The sequence below is a fragment of the Trachypithecus francoisi genome, unplaced genomic scaffold (assembly GCF_009764315.1).
Source record: "Trachypithecus francoisi isolate TF-2019V2 unplaced genomic scaffold, Tfra_2.0 Lachesis_group14, whole genome shotgun sequence".
Taxonomy (NCBI): domain Eukaryota; kingdom Metazoa; phylum Chordata; class Mammalia; order Primates; family Cercopithecidae; genus Trachypithecus; species Trachypithecus francoisi.
In genome coordinates this window covers 181,728-196,539 of record NW_022681459.1, presented here as the reverse complement: position 1 = coordinate 196,539, position 14,812 = coordinate 181,728, and the positions used below count along the sequence as shown (strand labels likewise).

The 14,812-nt window shown below is 46.1% G+C and overlaps 1 pseudogene; it reads right to left on the bottom strand.

Annotated features, from left to right (window-relative positions):
• Positions 1-5,378: 5,378 nt before the first annotated feature.
• On the bottom strand, positions 5,379-7,478 carry LOC117095595 (annotated as a pseudogene).
• Positions 7,479-14,812: the final 7,334 nt, after the last annotated feature.

The following is a 14,812-nucleotide window of genomic DNA, read 5'->3' as shown; positions in this document are numbered from 1 at the left end:
CTGGTAACAGTCTTTTCTCTCCATATTAAGTGTTTTTTTCAGGAGATCTTGTAAGGCAGGTCTGGTGGTAATAAATTCCCTCAGCATTGGCTTGTCTTGAAAGGATCTTCTTATTTCTGTTTTGCTTATGAATCTTAGTTTAGCTGAATATGAAATTCAGGGTTGGAATTTCTTTTCTTTAAGAATGTTAAATACTGATCTCCAGTCTCCTCTGGCTTGTAAGGTTTCTGTTGAGAGGTCCACTTTTAGTCTGATGGGCTTCCCTTTGTAGGTTACCTGACTTTTCTCTCCAGCTGTCTTTAACATTTTTCCTTTTATTTCAGCCTCAGAGAATCTGATGATTATATGTCTTGGGGATGATCTTGTTTCTTACTGGGGCTTTCTGCATTTTTTGAATTTGCATGTTGGCCTCTCTAGCTAGGTTGGGAAAGTTGTCAAGGATAATATTCTGAAATACGTTTTCAAAGTTGCTTCCACTCTCTGCATTTCTTTCAGGGACACCAATGAGTCATAGATTCATTCTCTTTATATAATCTTACATTTCTTGGATGTTTTGTTTCTTTTAATTCTTTTTTTTCACTACTCTTGTCTGTCTTATTTCAGAAAGCCAGTCTCAAGCTCTGAGATTCTTTTCTCCACGTGGTGTATTCTTCTGTTAATACCTGTGATTGCATTATAAAATTATTCGAATGGGATTTTTAGTTCTATCACATTAGTTACGCTCTTTTCTGTACTGGCTATTTTGTCTGTCAGCTCCTACATTGCTTTGTCATGATTTTTAGCTTCCTTGTATTAGGTTTCAACGTATGCATGTAGCTCAATGATCTTCATTTCTATCCATATTCTGAATCTTATTTCTGTCATTTCAGTCATCTCAGCTTGGTTCAGAACCCTTCCTGGAGAGGCAACACAGTCATTTGGAGGAAAGAAAGCACTCCAGCTTGTGAGGCATTCAGGGTTCTTGCACTGATTCTTTCTCGGTTTATCTACCTTCCATCTTTGAGGTTGCTGACCTTTGAATGGGCTTTTTTTTTTCATTTATTGTATTTGATGGCCCTGAGAATTTGATTGTGGTAAAACATGGAGCCTGCCAACTGGTTTTGTTTCTGGAAGATTTTAGGGGGGCCATCACTCAACTCCCAAATCTTGGACTTGGTGCTCTCTGGGAGAATTATACTGGACACCAGCTTTGTTTTCTGGCTCCTGGAGGTTTGGAATCAGATGGAGGAAGGCATGCATGCAGGCTGAGCTGGAGGTCAGTGTGAGACCTCCCACCCCCTACTCTGGAATCAGATGGAGGAAGGCATGCATGCAGGCTGAGCTGGAGGTCAGTGTGAGACCTCCCATCCCCTACTCTGGAATCAGATGGAGGAAGGCATGCATGCAAGCTGAGATTGAGGTCAGTGTGAGACCTCCCATCCCCTACTGTGGAATCAGATAGAGCAAGGCATGCATGCAGGCCAAGCTGGAGAGATGAGCTGGAGTGGGCAGAATAGTTCTCCCATGACCCTAGACCTTAAGAGCTCCCACATGCTCTCAGGCATGTATCAAACCAAGAAAGCAGGCTAGGAGGGTAACACAGCTACATGTATACAGGGAGCTATGAAATACCTGAGCTGAGCAAGTGATGCACAAGGAGACAGAAACGGTATGACCTTTACACAGTGACCTTGCTCAAATAATTTCAGGCTCTCATTAACCAGGCAAGCTCCACTTTCTCTCAGAGGTAGGTAAACTTGAGGGGTAAAGTGGGAGTTGGGGAAAATGGGAAGAAAGCCTGGTAGTGTTTCTTCTAACTCTGTTATAAATAAAAAGTAAAACATAAATGCCCTTTCTCAGGGCCCAAATGTTAGGTGAAAAAATGTTTGTCATCTCAGTCATGTGATGTGGACTTTAGCAGAGCAGTACACACATGGTCATTATTCCTTTCCCTCTGCATATTGTGTGCTTTTTCAGTTTTTTAATGTACCTGATCCACTTGTCTCATCATACTAGCTGCAAACAAGGCCACTGAATGTCACACCAGGTGGCCAGCATGTCTGTGAAGGGCGGAAACTGGGACAGCCAAATAGCTGACAGAGGCCAGCTAGTAAGTCCCCGATGCCCACTCCATAGAGGACTCTGCTTAAAAGACAAGATAAGCAAGTGTCAGGCTGCCTCACTAGTTATGCTCCCAAATAAAAAAATAAAAGTAACCCCTCCAGGGAATGTGTGTGTACACACAAAAGTGCATACACACAGCCACATGCAAAGGCTGGGAAGGAACCAAACCCACCTCTGAACACCAGTTACTTGTGGGGAAGGGGCAGGTGAAGCCGCCTGTCAGCATTACTCACCTTTTCAACTTGCATCAACTTTGGCAATTTCTCATAAAAAGGCAATTTTCACTCCTTGGGTGATCACCCAGGTCCTGCAAAACTGAGCCACCAACAACCACCTGCACAACTTCCCATGAGGCCAAATAATGGCTTCCCTCAAAGCTCAGCCCTCCCACCCACCTCCCAGTCCTGTCCCATGCAGGGGGCTACCGGCCTCCTGGGGTGCAGGGGTCCAGGCCAAACCCAAGATGGTTGGTAAAACCAACATGTATCCAAGGGCCTTTCCCCAACCTGGGCCATGTGCCCACTGCATAGATATGCCTGTGCTTGCTATCCTAGGACAGAGACTCCCTTTTCTTCAGTTGGAATGAGGGATGGGGAGATTTGATGGTGTCCTGTACAGGTTGGATGTTAATCTGATGTGCTCTTGGAGAAGTTTGCCTGAGTTCGGCAGTTTCTCAGCACGTGGTGTGTGCTGCCCCTTCAAGCTTCAGAAGTCCCAGAAGGTAAGTGCTTCTGCAACCCCCATCTACTGGTGAACAGAAGTCAGGTGATCTGCAGCTGACCAAGCAGCTGCTAAGTGGCCAACAGGCTGGATCTGCCTCTCAGTTGCAGAGGCCCTGCCTGGCTGCTGGGGCTGCCCTGAGACTCCTGCCTCCTCCTCTTCCCTCCACAACTTTCCCGGCTTCTATCCACAGTTGTGCTCCAGGTGGGGAACACCTGTGGGTGCACCAGGGTGCAAATACTCAGACTCCAGCATGCAGAAGGGCCCCTGCTCCATGCTGTTTCAATATCCAAGCCCAAGCTTGTCTAGAGCTTCAGCAAATCCAAGCCTCTCTGAATTTCCTGCAAGACCAAACTGAGCCCTACAACCCCACCACACTGGTTAGCTGCCAGTCCCAGCCCCTGCTCCCTCCTGGGCCCCCGTCCATACAGTTCTGAAGTCCTACAAGAATGTTGAGAACCTAAGCTGACTCTCACCCAAAGAGGTAAACAACCAGGGGCCTCCGGGGTAGAGAACATACCCAGACAGGTTCTGCTGCCTGTAGGCTTGATGTCCTTCCCCTACGCCACACTTGCCAGGCCACGCTTGCCAGGCTAGAAGAGGGGCTCCAGAAACTTGGGAAACTTGGGCCTGTAACTGGCATATGTAAAAGAGACCTGGAAAAGCACCACTCCTGTCCATGAAGCCCCCAGATGGAACCAGGTAATTGGGAAATACATGGGCACCAAGGCTGACCGCCACTCAGACCCACGTGGGAAATGCAGCAGTGACTTGCCCCCTCTGCCACTCTGGCTGTACCACTACAGGAGGGAGGAGCATCTAGCCCCACGTGTGAGTGGAGACACTAGATGTGGGCAGGTTCCAGTGGTTGCTGCAGCTGAACCTTCCCAACCAGGTCCATGCAAGGCCATCTCAGATGGGTGCGCACCTGGGTTGGGCAAGGACACCCCTCAGAGTAAGAGCCAATGAGCAGGGCTGTCACAGAGGCCCCTTTTCCTGCTCCAAGAACAGGTTGGGGGAGTATGGACCTCTCCCCTCTCCCAGCTGCTTCCAGGAGCCACTTCTTTCAAAATGAGGCACTCTCCTGCCTGACCATTCCCATTTGGCTGCAATAGACCATTGTCAACATTCAGAGAACAAAAAGGGGCCTCACCTGTTTCCCTGACATGTCAGAGGCAGGTGGGTATGCCCAGGGGACCTGGGGTAGAACCTATACATCGGCCCACCCCCAGGCTATGCTGGCTTCATTTTATCTGTGTGATGGGGGTGGGGTGGGAATTACCAAGAGGTCATCACACAGGCCATGGACAAGTTCTACAAGACCCAGGTAGAAAACCACTGTCCGTGCATGCTGCCCAGCACCCAGCTCACACACACACATCTCTTATTTGACAACTTCCCCAAAGCAGGCTTTGAAGTCCAGGCTCCCCAAGAAGCTTGGGGAGGAGACTCTGCCAGGCTAAAAGGCCTATTCCCAAAGGTGCCACCCTCACCAGTCTCATCCTGATGATCTTGGATCATTTTTGCCCTGAAGTTTTGGAGTGGGGTACAGGGAGACAGCAGACAGTATGCATTAGCCACTTTTCCAGAGAGCATCAGCCCTCCAGACTGGAGCAGATCAGACCTCCACTCAGGTGTTTTTCTCACTGGTTGCCAGTTGGGGGAAGCAGCATTGTGAGCACCTGCCCGTCTCCCCAGGTCCTGTTCAGAAAGCCCATCTGTGCCTCTGGAGAGACTGCCCTGAGCACATAGGCCCAGCAACCACCATCTATGGCCCCCAGGACCTAATCCCCGCCTTCTACATAGGGTTCAGTGCATGTGAGTATATGCTGGGCTTGATTCCTGCCCACTAGTCCCTGCCAGATATCCCACGCCCACCTCAAGAGAATGAGGCCACACAAACACACCCAGGCCGTCATGGTGATGGAGCGGCTGGGGTCCTGCTTGCCCACCCTTCATTGCTGGTTCAGAGCCTGACCACATTTCTACACTGGGATGGGACTTTGGGGACATTGCCCACCAGGATCACTGACCACTTTTAGAGTTGCAGAAACAGAGGGCCAGCTGGTTCCCTAGAAGTTTGGTACATGGGATAAGCCAAGGCTTGCCTTCAGGACCAGGTTTTCCACCACACAGCCGCCCAAGGCCCAGGGCATCCCCAAGTTCGTGTGAAGCCTGTCTGCCATGTCCACAGCCCATGCTGACCCCTCCTGGAGTAACTGGAATGCTTGTTCCTGGGCGTGTGATAAACCTAGACAGCTTCAGCCTTGCAGGACAACCATGCACACCTGGCAGCAGTAGCTGGAGGGCCCATAGAAAGAAGTTAGAGGTGAAGCCAGATGCTATGAGAATGCTTTATTAGGCAAAATTGTATACTACGAAAATGCTTTGAAATGCAGCAGGAGGAGGTGAAGACACAAACGAACAAGTGCGTAGTGACACATGGCAGTCAGAACACAGTAAAGAATCCACACTGCTTCCCCCCTTTACCTAGAACAGGAAAGTTCCAGGCCTCCTCCTCTGCCTCAGCCTTGGCATCCTGATGCTGTTGGTACTCAGACACCAGGTCTTTTATGTTGATCTCGGCCTGGGTAAATTCTATCTCTTCCATCCCCTCCCCCGTATACCAATGGAGGAAGGCCTTGCGCAGGAACAGTGCTATAAACTGCTCCAAGACACGCTTGAAGAGTTCCTGGATGGCCGTGTTGTTCCCAATGAAGGTGGCTGACCTGTCTAGCCCCCGGGGTGGGATGTCACAGACGGTTGTTTTGACGTTGTGGGGGAGCCAGTCAATGAAGTCCCTACTTGTTTTATTTCGGAGGCAGAACATTTGTTCATCCACCTCCCTCATGGTTATGCGACCCCTGAAAATGGCAGCCGCCCTTAGGTAGTGGCCATGACGGGGGTCACAAGCGCCATCATATTCCTAGCATCAAACATCTGCTGGGTAAGCTCAGCCACGGTCAAGGCCCGGTACGGCTGGCTGGGCCAGCTGGTCAGTGGGGCAAAGCTGGACAGGAAGAAATGCACCCGGGGAGACGGGACCATGTTCGTGGCCAGCTTCCGCAGGTCAGCATTCAGCTGGCCTGGGAAGCGCAGGCACGTGGGGACCCCACTCATGGTGGCAGACACCAGGTGGTTCAGGTCATCATAGGTAGGTGTGGGCAGTTTTAGGGTCCTGGAACAGATGTTGAATAACGCTTCGTTGTCTATGCAGAAGGTCTCATCTGCATTTCCTATGAGCTGGTTGACCGATAGGGTGGCGTTATACGGTTCCACCACCGTGTTGGACACCTTGGGCGAGGGCAAGACGCTGAATGTGTTTATGATCCTGTCTGGGTACTCCTCCCGGATCTTACAGAGCAGAAGGGTACCCATCCCAGACCCTGTCCCCCCACCCAGGGAGTGGGTCAGCTGGAAACCCTGCAGGCAGTCACAGCTCTCAGCCTCCCTTCTGACAACTTCCATCACTGACTCCATCAGCTCCCCGCCTTCTGTGTAGTGTCCCTTGGCCCAGTTGTTTGCGGCCCCACACTGACCTGTAAGAAAGTACAGCCAGTCACTCGATGGCCAGGTATAAGGTCATTAGTGGTCACCATAATGCAAAAAAGGCCAAGTGTCACGTGTGAGGTGAGAGCACCATTCGCCCCAGAGGTGGAGCAAATGAAACCGCCTCCCCCAGAGTTACAGGATAGCAGCTTCCCCTGTTAGAAATTAAGTCAGGAGTCAAACCCTAGACAGGCTAACAGACCTCGCTGCGGGTGGCTCCTGCCCATTTTCACGGAAGGCAGTAGCCACGGCCCCAGCTCAGCTCCCTGCAGGGAGTTTACATCAGTAGCTCTTCACCTTGAGGAGACACGTGGGCCTTCCTCCCAAAGCCCTTTTAAGAGGCAAATGGAACGACTTGACTCGGAGGATAGGAGGGTGTTCAGGGGCCCTGGCTCCACAATTCCCACCGCGATGACCTTGGGGCACTCCTAGATTTTGAGCCACTGAGGAACCTCACTCAAGTCCTCACCCACAACTCACTAAAGATGAAGTTGTCTGGCCTGAAGATCTGCCCGAAGGGCCCAGAGCTCACAGAGTCCATGGTGCCCGGCTCCAGATCCACCAGCACAGCGCGGGGCACCTACCTGCCATCTGAGAGGGGCGGGAGGGCATGAGCAAGGGGAGGGTCGCGTTCCCAGGAGGGTGGTGGGGGAAGGTCCGGGGTCTCACCGCAGGCCTCGTTGTAGTACACGTTGATGCGCTCCAGCTGCCCGTGGATGTCCCCTTGATAGGTGCCAGTGGAGTCGATGGCATGTTCATCAGAGATCGTCTCCCAGAACTGCGAGATGGGAGGGACCAGACAGGCCAGGGCTGAGCCACGGGGGTGCCCCAGCTCCTCTCCCTCCCCCACCCTCATCCGTACCCCCATCCCTAGGCCGCCGTGCCCCTGGAGTCCACCCTGGCCGACTCGCCATCCGCCCAGTCATCCCACCGTGTCCCTGGCAGGGAGCCCAGGGGCTGCAGTGCAGGGGCCCCGCCCCCGCCACTGTCAGCATCTTCCCTGGCCACCCGCAGGCCCAAGCTGGGCCCTCAGAGACCCGGCTGCCAACCTTGACGCCGATCCGGTTCCCGCACTGTCCGGCCTGCATGAACACGATCTCCGTCATGGCTAAGGCGGGATCAGGGCAGCAGGAGAAACGCGAGGAGGAGGAGCAAACACGCAGTGACCCAGCCTGCCCTCCGCCGACGCTGAAATAGCCCTTCGCCAACCTCCCTCAGCCTCGGATTGGGCTCCCAGAATAAGCAACAGCTTTACTTCCACACAGGTGTATCCACCTGTGAATCCCTTGGCGTTGAACATCTGTTGGAGAGCTCAGGTGTCCTTGCTGTGGTCCTTTCCACATTGAGGAAAGATGGTCAGCTGGAGAACTTCCTCCCACGTCTTTACTAAGACTAAATCCCTAGCTGAACTGAAACTGAATTTTCCTCCCATGTGGAAGGGGAGGACTCTAGTTTCTATACTCACAGAGTGCCTTGCACCTGCCCTAGATTGATGACATATTTTTGTAATTGATAAGTGTTTTCCTCTATTAGGAGATCTGTGGTTAGGAAAGGCCTTCCGTATGTTAACTCGACAGGACTTCATTATAGGTTTTACTTTGGAGCAGTTCAAACCCTCAGTAAGCTATGGGTGTTAAAGACAGTCAGGCCTCTGATTTAGCTAGAGTCTTCTTTAGAGTAGGACTAGCCCTTTCACCTTTCCAGAGGACCTCGGTCTCCATGCAGAGTGAAGGTAATATTGGATTCTTCAAGCTGAGGATAGGTGTTGGGATATGCCTGCTGTGAAAGATGGGCCGTTGTCACTTTGCAGGTTTTTAGATGACCCAAACTCAGGAGTTATTTCTTCTGGTAAACATTTTTCAGATGGGGTGGGGAATGCCTCGATCTAACCAGTGAAGGTATCAGTTAGCATTAACAAATATTTGAATCTCCTGCAGAAAGCCAGCTGAGTAAATTAGAGTTGCCAGTTCTCACCTGGATGTTGGACAGGTTTAACCGGAGAAGGGGAAAATTGCTGACTGTTTGGGTCATGTCAGGCACAGAGCATGCAGATGTCAGCTGATTGATTCTGTGTGGATTGTTTTCCTTGGAGTGGGGGTCTTGTCTTGGTGTCCCTTCATGGTGTTGCTGAAAGATGTTGCTAGAAAAGAGGGTCCTAAATCAGACCACAAAGTAGGATTCTTAGATCTTGTGCAGGAAGAAATTTGAGGTGAATCTGCACAATGAAAGAAACAAGTTTATTAGAAATGACTTCATTACAGAGTTGGACATCCTCAGAAAACAAGAGCAGGAATGTACTGTCTTTTGTTAGTGTCTCTACTTGTAAGTAACTATAAAGAGAAAGAGTTATAATTAAACTTGGAAGGTGCAGATGTACTCACTAAAGTCAGGGGCTATTTGTTTTAACAATGACCATTAACCCATTGACCTAAACTAGCTCGTTAATATTAATCCTTACAAAAAAAATGCTGCACTCCTAGGACATTTATACACTTTTCAGATCTGGTAGAAGGTGTCTTGTATGGCCACAAATATTCTGCAATTGTAATTTGTGGCCAGCTAAAAAATGTGGCTATTTTCAGACCATAAATATTAACCTTCTAGATGCCTTGTGAGTACCTATGTATTTATTTATTATTATTTTGAGACAGAGTCTTGCTCTGTTGCCCAGGCTGGAGTGCAGTGCACCACCTTGGCTCATTGAAACCTCCACCTCCTGTGTTCAAGCAATTTTCCTGCCTCAGCTTCCCAGGTAGCTGCAATTACAGGCATGAATCACCACACCCAGCTAATTTTTGTGTCTTTAGTAGAGATGGGGTTTCACTCTGTTTGCCGGGCTGGTCTCAAACCCCAGACAACAAGCGATCTGCCCACCTTGGCTTCCCAAATTGCTGGGATTACAGGCATGAGCCACCACTCCCAGCCACAATGAGGTTTTTAAATAATTCAAACTGATTTCCTGCTATTGAGCAGGGAGCTGAGCAAATTCAACAGATCGTGGGCCTAAAGTAGGAGAAGACTAAGGACAAACTCTAGAACACATGTGATTAAATTAATTACAATTGAAACCAAATCAAATTTAATGAGGCTGTACCTCTTTGTTTCAAGATGTTCCCCCCCATTTTGAAATGTGGTGTTATTCAGTGGAAAAGAAAAATAGTGTTTATCTCCAGAGCAAAGAACAGGGTTCCCTGCAGGGATTGACTGACGGAGAGTTATGGCTCAGGATTAAAAATCCTTTTTTCTGCTAATAAACTAAAAATTATTTTCTAAGCTCCTATTGACTAAATGGACCCCTCTTCTTGGATAAGGACATTCCAAAGTTCACTGAAAAGCTAGTTCAAGCCATGGGTCACACATTCCTCATTATACCCTCCGCCCTTTGGTTTTAATTTTAATTTCAGTTTTTAATTTATTTTTGTGAGTACATAGTTGGTGTATATATTTATGGGGGTACATGACCTACTTTGATACAGGCATGCAGTAATACATAATAAAAAATGGGGTATCCATCCCCTCAAGCATTTATAGCTTGTGTTATAAACAATCCAATTATACTCTTCTAGGTTTTTGTTTGTTTGTTTGTTTTGAGACAGAGTCTCGCTCTGTCACCCAGGCTGGAGTGCAGTGGCTGGATCTCAGCTCACTGCAAGCTCTGCCTCCTGGGTTTACACCATTCTCCTGCCTCAGCCTCCCAAGTAGCTGGGACTACAGGCACTTGCCACCTTGCCTGACTAGTTTTTTGTATTTTTTAGTAGAGACGGGGTTTCACCGGGTTAGTCAGGATGGTCTCAATCTCCTGACCTCGTGATCCGCCCATCTCGGCCTCCCAAAGTGCTGGGATTACAGGCTTGAGCCACCGTGCCCGGCCTCTTTTAGGTTTTTAAAATGTAAGTTAAAATATTTTTTACTATAATCACTCTGTTGTGCTATCAAATAATGTCTTATTCATTCTTTCTGACCATTTTATTTTACCCATTTAGCATCCCCACTATCCCCCTGTTCCCTCACTGCGCTTTCCAGCCTCTGGTAACCATCCTTATACTCTCTATCTCTATGACACCCATTGTTTTGAATTTTAGCACCCATGCACGAATAAGTGAGAACTTGTGACATTTGTCTTTCTGTGCCTGACTTATTTCACTTAACATAAAGACTTTCAGTTCCATTTATGTTATTGCAAGTGGCAGACTCTCATTCTTTCTTATAGCTGAATAGTACTCCATTGTGTGTATGTACCACATTTTCTCTATCAACAGTCATCTGTTGACGGACATTTAGGTTCCTTCCAAATCTTGGCTATTATAAACCCTGCTGTAGCAAGTATGAGAGTGCCAATATGTCTTTGATTTACAGTATGTCTTTGAATTTATTTATCTTAGGCATATACTGAACAGTGGGATTGCTGGACCATACAGTGGTTCTATTTTTAGTTAAATCAGGAACCTCCAAACTGTCCTTAATTGTGCTCCCAACAACAGTGTACAAGGGTTCCCTTCACTCCACATACTCACCAGCATTTGTTTTTGACTGACTTCTGGATAAAAGCCACCTTAACTGGGGTGAAATGATATCTCATTTTAGGTTTGATTTGCATTTCTATAATGATCAGTGATGTGGAGCACCTTTTCATTTGCCTGTTTGCCATTTGTATGTCTTCTTTTCATAAGTGTTCATTCAAATTTTTGTCCACTCTTTCATTGGATTACCACATTTTTTTCTATAGAATTTTTGAACTTAATATATTGTAGTGTATTAGTCTGTTTCTGCACTGCTATAAAAATTACCCGAGACTGGGTTATCTATTTACTGAGATGAAGTCTTGATCTGTTGCCCAGGCTGAAGTGCAATGGGGCAATCTCAGCTCACTGCAACCTCCGCCTCCTGGTTCAAGCAATTCTCTGCCTCAGCCTCCTGAGTAGCCGGGATTACAGGCACCTGCCACCATGCCTGGCTAATTTTTGTATTTTTAGTAGAGATGGGGTTTCGCCATCTTGGTCAGGCTGGTCTTGAACCGCTGACCTTGTGGTCCACCCGCCTCGGCTTCCCAAAGTGGTGAGATTACAGGCATGAGTCACCACACCTGGCAAGACTGGGTAATTTATAAAGGAAATGGATTTAATTGACTCACAGTTCCACATGGCTGGGAAGGCCTCAGGAAACTTACAATCATGGCAGATGGGGAAGCAGGCACCTGTTCCATGACAGCAGGTGAGAGAGCATGTATGTGAAGCAAAGGGAGAAGAGCCCCTTATAAAATCATCTGATTTCATGAGAACTCACTCATTATGAGAAGAACAGCATAGGGGAAACCACCCCCATGATCTAATCACCTTCTACCAGGTCTCTCCCTCAAAACCTGGGGATTACAATTCAATATGAGATTTGGGTGGGGACACAAAGCTTAACCATATCATGTAGCTATTAATTGCTTTTCAAACGGATAATTTACAAATATTTTCTCCCATTCTGTGAATTTTCTCTTCACTTTGTTTATTGTTCCCTTCACTTTAAAAAGCTTTCTGACTTGCTGTAATCCCATTTGTCCATGTTTTTTTTTTTGGTTGTCTGTGCTTCTAGGGCATTATTTAAGAAATTTTTGCCCAGACCAATGCCCTAAAGAGTTTCCCCAATGTTTTCTTGTAAAAGTTTGATCGTTTGAGGCGTTAGGTTTAAGTCTTTAATTCATTTTAATTTGATTTTTGTATGTGGCAAGAAATAGGGTTCTAGTCTTATTCTTCTGCGTATGGCTTGCCAGTTTTCCCAGCCCGTTTATTATAAAAACTGTCTTATTTTTTATTTTATGTTCTTGGCACTTTTGTTGAAAATAAGTTTAGTTTAGCTGTATGAGTTTGTTTCTAAGGTCTACATTTTGTTCCATTTGTCATTATGTCTGTTTTTATGCTAGTGTCATGCTGTTTTAATTAGTGTAACTTAGTAGTATAATTTAAAACCAGGTAATGGAATTCCTCCAGTTTTGTTTTATATACTCAGCATAGCTTTGACTATTAGGGTGTTTCGTTCCATCTAAATTTTTTTTTCTATTTCTGTGAGGAATGTCTTTTTTTTTTTTTTCTTTTTTGATGGAGTCTCATTCTGTCACCTAGACTGGAGTACAGTTATGTGATCTTGGCTCACTACAACATCCACCTCCTGGTTCAAGCAATTCTCTGCCTCAGCCTCCTGAGTAGCTGGGATTACAGGCACCTGCCACCAAGCCTGGCTAATTTTTTTGTATTTTTAGTAGAGATGGGGTTTCGCCATCTTGGTCAGGCTGGTCTTGAACCGCTGACCTTGTGGTCCACCCGCCTCGGCTTCCCAAAGTGGTGAGATTACAGGCATGAGTCACCACACCTGGCAAGACTGGGTAATTTATAAAGGAAATGGATTTAATTGACTCACAGTTCCACATGGCTGGGAAGGCCTCAGGAAACTTACAATCATGGCAGATGGGGAAGCAGGCACCTGTTCCATGACAGCAGGTGAGAGAGCATGTATGTGAAGCAAAGGGAGAAGAGCCCCTTATAAAATCATCTGATTTCATGAGAACTCACTCATTATGAGAAGAACAGCATAGGGGAAACCACCCCCATGATCTAATCACCTTCTACCAGGTCTCTCCCTCAAAACCTGGGGATTACAATTCAATATGAGATTTGGGTGGGGACACAAAGCTTAACCATATCATGTAGCTATTAATTGCTTTTCAAACGGATAATTTACAAATATTTTCTCCCATTCTGTGAATTTTCTCTTCACTTTGTTTATTGTTCCCTTCACTTTAAAAAGCTTTCTGACTTGCTGTAATCCCATTTGTCCATGTTTTTTTTTTTGGTTGTCTGTGCTTCTAGGGCATTATTTAAGAAATTTTTGCCCAGACCAATGCCCTAAAGAGTTTCCCCAATGTTTTCTTGTAAAAGTTTGATCGTTTGAGGCGTTAGGTTTAAGTCTTTAATTCATTTTAATTTGATTTTTGTATGTGGCAAGAAATAGGGTTCTAGTCTTATTCTTCTGCGTATGGCTTGCCAGTTTTCCCAGCCGTTTATTATAAAAACTGTCTTATTTTTTATTTTATGTTCTTGGCACTTTTGTTGAAAATAAGTTTAGTTTAGCTGTATGAGTTTGTTTCTAAGGTCTACATTTTGTTCCATTTGTCATTATGTCTGTTTTTATGCTAGTGTCATGCTGTTTTAATTAGTGTAACTTAGTAGTATAATTTAAAACCAGGTAATGGAATTCCTCCAGTTTTGTTTTATATACTCAGCATAGCTTTGACTATTAGGGTGTTTCGTTCCATCTAAATTTTTTTTTCTATTTCTGTGAGGAATGTCTTTTTTTTTTTTTTCTTTTTTGATGGAGTCTCATTCTGTCACCTAGACTGGAGTACAGTTATGTGATCTTGGCTCACTACAACATCCACCTCCTGGGTTCAAGCAATTCTCTGCCTCAGCCTCCTGAGTAGCTGGGATTACAGGCACCTGCCACCAAGCCTGGCTAATTTTTTTGTATTTTTAGTAGAGATCAGGTTTCACCAAGTTGGCCAGGCTGGTCTTGAACTCTTGACCTCATGATCCACTGACCTCGGCCTCCCAAAGTTTTAGGATTACAGGCATGAGCCACCGCCCCTGGCCTGTTATATTGATAGAGATGGCATGAAATGTATAGATTGCTTTGGATTTTAAAAAATACTGATTCTTCCAATCTGTGAACATAAAAACATATTTCCAATTTTTGGGTCCTCTTTCATTTCTTTTATCAGTGTTTTACAGTTTTAATTGTTAAGAACTTTTATTTCCTTGGTAAATTTCCACACATTTTGTTTTATTTGTGGCTACTACAAATAGTATTATATTTTTGAATTCTTTTTCAATTTGTTGACTGTTGGTATATAGAAATCCTACTGATTTATGTGTGTTGATTTTGTATTCTGCAAATTTACTCAAGTTATTACTTCTGATAGTTTTTTGGTGGATATATTAAGCCATCCTCACATTGCTATAAAAATAATTGGTGACTGGTTAATTTATAAAGGAAACTGGTTTAACTGGCTCATGGTTCTACAGGCTGTACAGAAAGCATAGCACTGGCGATTGCTTCTGGTGAAGCCTCTGACAACTGACAATCAAGGTGGAAAATAAATCCGGTGCTTGCACATCCCATGATAAGTGCGAGGGCAGGGGGGGCAGTGCTACACACTTGTCAATACCCAGCTCTCATGAAAACTTACTATTGTGAGAATGACAATAAAGGAAATGATGCCAAACTGTTCATGGAAATCCTGCCCTTATGATTCAATCACCTGCCCACTAGGCCCACTTCCAACATTGAGGATTACATTTCAATATAAGATTTTAGTGGGAACACATACCAAACGATATCATTTTGCCCCTAGTCATTCCAAATCTCATATCCTTCTCATATTTCAAAATAAAATCATGAC